The sequence below is a fragment of the Oncorhynchus tshawytscha genome, linkage group LG21 (assembly GCF_018296145.1).
Source record: "Oncorhynchus tshawytscha isolate Ot180627B linkage group LG21, Otsh_v2.0, whole genome shotgun sequence".
In the NCBI taxonomy this organism is placed as follows: domain Eukaryota; kingdom Metazoa; phylum Chordata; class Actinopteri; order Salmoniformes; family Salmonidae; genus Oncorhynchus; species Oncorhynchus tshawytscha.
The window spans coordinates 4,998,015-5,003,298 of record NC_056449.1 but is presented as its reverse complement, the minus strand read 5'-3'; the positions used below and the strand labels follow the sequence as shown (position 1 = coordinate 5,003,298).

At 38.9% G+C, this 5,284-nt stretch overlaps 1 long non-coding RNA gene across 1 annotated transcript; it reads right to left on the bottom strand.

Moving 5' to 3' along the window:
* LOC112220750 lies at nt 1–5,184 on the bottom strand. The gene is made up of 3 exons (XR_002948916.2): nt 4,990–5,184; nt 3,975–4,050; nt 1–1,809 (listed from the first exon to the last, which is right to left on the bottom strand). It is a non-coding gene; the product is annotated as an uncharacterized LOC112220750 (long non-coding RNA).
* Nucleotides 5,185–5,284: the final 100 nt, after the last annotated feature.

Below are 5,284 nucleotides of genomic sequence, written 5' to 3'. Positions count from 1 at the left end.
AAGAGGATCTATGTCTTCCCTGTGTTTTTACATTAAAGGACTCTGTTTTTGTTAAACCGCTTTTGGGTCCTCACTCAAGTCATAACACAAACACAATGCTCTCCGTCAATCCAAAATGTTACTGAACCTCAAATCTGAATGTTTAACAAAGGAAAAGTGAGTTTTGTCTTTCTCAGGGGAATATATGTGTGCACAATTATTAGGCAACTAAATTACAAAAGTAATTTCTCCCAACTCACTTGTTTATTCTCAATTTTTAGAGTAAGTGTAACAAATAAGTAACGCAAAATGACAATTAAATAAACATTTTGGACTTTATTCAGTAAATATTCAGTTATCAATATAGCAACCCTTCTTTTCAACCACAGCCTCTCAAATGCTGTTCAAAGAGGTGGATTGTCTTCCCTCACTGTAAATCTCACCTTTGAGAAGGGCCCACAAGTTCTCAATAGGATTTAAGCCAGGTGAGGAAGAGGGCCAAGTCATTATTCGGGCGTCTTTGAGGCCCTTGCTGGCTAGCCAAGCAGTGGAGTAATTGGATGCATGTGATGGAGCATTGTCCTGCATGAAGATCATGGCCTTCTTGAATGCTGAGGACTTCTTCCTGTACCACTACTTGAAGAAAGTATCTTCCAGAAACTGGAAGTAGGTTTGGGAGTTCAGTTTCAGACCATCTTCAACCCAAAAAGGTCCAACTACCTCATCCTTAATGATCCCAGCGCATACCAGTACCCCTCCTCCACCTTGCTGGCTCCTGACTCAAAGTGGTGCCCTGTGTCCATTATTGATCCAGCCACGGGCCCATCCATCAGGTCCATCAAGAGTCACTCATTTAATCTGTCCATAAAACCTTTGAAAAATCTGTCTTCAGGTATTTTTTTGGCCCAATCTTGACACTTCAACTTGTGAATCTTATTCAGTGGTGATGGTGTTTCAGCCTTCTTGACCTTGGCCATGTCTCTGAACACTTGACACCTTGTACTTCTGGACTTTCCAGGTAGGTTGCAGTTCTGGAATATGGTGGCACTGGAGGATAATGGGTTCCTGGTAGCTGGAGGATAATGGGTTCCTGGTAGCTGGAGGATAATGGGTTCCTGGTAGCTTGACGTTTAATTATCTTCAAGTCTTTGCAGTTAATTTGCGCCTTTTCTTCTCCGTGGGTTTTTTGCGCCCCAGTTGACTATTCGCAACAAAACGTTTGATTGTCCGGTGGTCACGCCTCAATAGTTTAGCTATTTCAAGAGTGTTCATCCGTCTGAAAGGCATTTTACCATTTTTGTCTTTTCAGTGTCAGTTAATTAAATACATTTTGTGGCCCATTTTACCTAAGGTAATGAAGCTGCCTAATAATTATACACATGTTTTTCACTTTCACCACACCCTCCCTCATCACACAAATACATATCACCTGGAAATGATTAAATCCAATAAGCATTCAAGTTTACATGGTTTGGAGTTGGAAAATGTGAATAGCAATAATGATAAGATCAGAATACTCACTTGCCTAATAATTGTGCACACAGTGTAGTTTTAGCTTCAATCACCAGTAAAACAAATGAATAAAACATTCCGATTGAAATAAATGTTTGGCTGTAACAACAAACAAAAAAAACATCTCGCTGGTGAATAATGGAACTTAAAACACAATTGTATGGTCACACATCTGTTCTCACCAAAGAGACCGGAATTTTACCTCGAATTTTGTTAACCTTGAAATTAAACACAGCAATGATGGTGCACAGGAGGAAGAACATTGCATTAACAATTTTCACCAGGTAGAAGACGGTTCGCTCCAATCTGTAGAGTAATCTGTAGAAGAATAAGATTGCTTTTTGAGGACACTTCAGCAAACACCACTTCAACAAAATGTTTGAAGCGGATAGGGAACACACTTTCAAATCATCTTCAATTATCAATAAAATGGATTGAGTAATTCATTCAATGATGTTACTTATAGAAGATTTGGATATGAAGCGCAGAAATGCTAATACAGGTACAAATAATAATATAGGTACCATATAGATAGCATTTCAAACCGTGGCCAGGTAAAAAAAATAAAAATTAAAACACAGCATGGGTTGCTGTCATACCTTGTCCATAGACTCCTTACAGGGTAAGGAAACCAAATGTAATTCTGTAATTTGGGTGAACTATCTCTTTAACATCGAGAGGTGGTATTCTTAAAAAATATATTACAATAGCAGCAGGGACAGCACCATCTAGTCATCAGAACCGGGTAATATCAGGACGTAGGATGGGACATAAACCTAACTGTCACGCCCTGGTCAAAGTATTTTGTGTTTATCTTTATGTATTTGGTCAGGCCAGGGTGTGGCATGGGGTTTTTGTAATTGTGGTGTGTTTGTCTTGGGGTTTTGGTGGTGGTATTGGGATTGTAGCTTAGTGGGTTATCTAGCAAAGTCTATGGCTGTCTGGAATGGTTCTCAATCAGAGGCAGGTGCTTATCGTTGTCTCTGATTGGGAACCATATTTAGGCAGCCATATTCTTTGAGTTTGTCGTGGGTGATTGTCCTTAGTGTCCTATGTGTACTCTCTGTTAGTTTGCACCAGATAGGCTGTTTCGGTTTAGTTTATTGTTTTTTGTAAGTTCGTGTTTCTTTGTTGTATTAAACATGGATCGAAATCGATACGCTGCAGTTTGGTCCGACTCTCCTTCATCACCACTAGAAAACCGTAACACTAACAACTTCAACTACTAATTTCTCTGAACATGGTTAAACAAAGCATAACCAAATTCGCTGAAAATACATTACATAGGATGAAGAAACTGCAATTCCATACTGCTCCAAACACAGGAGGCTGCTGAGGGGAGGACAGCTCATAATAATGTCCAGAACGACGCTAATGCAATGGCATCAAACACATATAAACCATGTGTTTGATACCGTTCTACTTATTCCGCTTCAGTCATTACCACGAGCCTGTCCTCCACAATTTGTCATGTATTGTCATATTATGTCTTGTTCCTGTTCTTTCTCTTCACTCCGTTTCCCTCTGCTGGTCGTATTAGGTTACCTTAACTTCTCTTCCTCTCCTTCCCCCAGCTGTTCCTCATCTTCTCTAACTACCTCGTTCACTCTTTTCCCACCTGTTCCCTTTTTCCCTCTGATTAGGTCTCTATTTCTCTCTCTGTTCCTGCTTCTTTCTTTGTCAGATTCTCGTTTGAGTTTCTCATGCCAGAACCAAACTATCGTCTTGTTTGCTTCACCCTTGTCCCATCCTGTCGGAATCTGCCTGTTCTTCTGATGCTACGTGTTATCAGGTACCTCTGTCCGCTACGACCCGCGCCTACCCAGAGAGACCAGCAGTCTGTCGCCGCAACCCAGCTATTCTCCTCTGCTGCTAAGAAGGGGACTCTTTTGTAAATATCAGAAGGACTTTCTGTTTCATTTGTCGCCCTCTCTGAGGGTTGTCTATTTTGCCATTTTCTACATCTGAAGAGGATCTATGTCTTCCCTGTGTTTTTACATTAAAGGACTCTGTTTTTGTTAAACTGCTTTTGGGTCCTCACTCAAGTGCACAACACAATTAAGGTGCCACCAACCTCCTGTGGTGTCAAACATAGAGAGCTGATACTGTATACCCGGTGTTGGGTTGGGATTTGCACGGCATGTGGGTGGTTTTTGACCATTTCTTTCAAATCCTCATGCCTTTACTCATTGTTTTGGTCCAAATCAGATGTTAGGTACTATATTTATTGAATATTATATACATCCTGTAAATTTCAAATGGTCGATTTGGGTGCAATCAAATGAGCTTAATTTCTCAGAGATCAAATAATATTGAATCAAAATAATGTTGTAGGAATGCTAATGTTATCTGTTTCTGACTACAGAAACAATTGCAGAACAATCTGAGATGGTGGGTGTCATGGCATGTTGAAATGAAACGACCCTATTATTAATCCCATATTAAAACATGGACACAATGTCTGATTGTTTATGCACACTCACCTACTGACGTCTTCAGATCTATACATGCTGTACGCTGATGTTAAGTACGAGTCTTCGGTGGATGGCATTGACATTACTGTAGAGGAAACAAATTATTGTTTTTCACAGACTGGTGTCTATGTGAGGAAGTAAAGCATGAAATATAGGTCTATTATTTTCAGGGTGACACTTAGAAAAACGACTTCAGTTAGATTTGGAGAAACTTCAGATATCAAACTGTTTTTCAGGAGTGGGAAGATGGAACAATATTCTTTCACATCTAGGATGGGCAGTTACTATAGAAAATAAATAATACAAGTAATGTACTTTAAACCAGAATTTCTCAGAGTTTAAGAAATTGAGAATTTGGGACTATATGGTTCTATCTGCAATTTTGTCAAAATTGAGTTATTGACATAGCCCTGTTCTGTTTAATGTTCAGTACTCCAAATAACCCAAATTCAATTTAAGTTCAAAAGAACAGAAGCAAAAAATTGCTGCCACCATTCAAACCATTGAGTGTTCAGAGCATCATGTTTTTGTAGATAGAACCTTACATACAGTCCCAAACTTTTGAAATGTTGATGATAGAGACATGGGGTGGTGATGGAGCCTCCTGTCTGCACAGGCACAGACCACAAATGACCAGCATCTGTAGACAACAGCCTAAATATATGTCCCTCACAAAAAGGACACCATAACATGTAATATATATGTATGTATATATAAATATGTATGTATAATATATTTATTCAATAAGAATGTTTTTCTTTGAGAGACGAAACAAAAGTTATTTCAATTTTATCTCAATAAAGAAATGTGTTTTTCTCAGTACATAAACTTTTTTCGACAGTGACAATTCACCATGAACGACAACTGAACATGTTACAGACTATACATCATTCTAAAACATAGAGCTGCTCAGTGAAATACATGCTAAAGCCCTATGCAAATAATGTCTGAACTACATGTCTCTGACTTCAAGTAAGCAAACTGAAAGGAACCATGAGACTTCATAGAAACATGTTTCCATTACCTGATAGTCTGGAAAAAATTATGATGAGGGGGATGAAAACGGAGAGATGAGGAGCCATGTGAGGGTTTGAGTCTGGGTATATGACTGTGGATCTATGCACAAATATATGTGTGTGTGTCAAGGAACAAGAAACCAAACAAAATGACTACTTCCTTAATATTCACACATCACTGTCTTAAACTCTCTTCCTGCTTCTGTTTGTGTGTACATGGCCCATCATTGGCAGATAGCAACCATTACTATATATGGACTAGATTTAACCAAAGGTTGCTCTCTGTCACCACAATTTACTTTT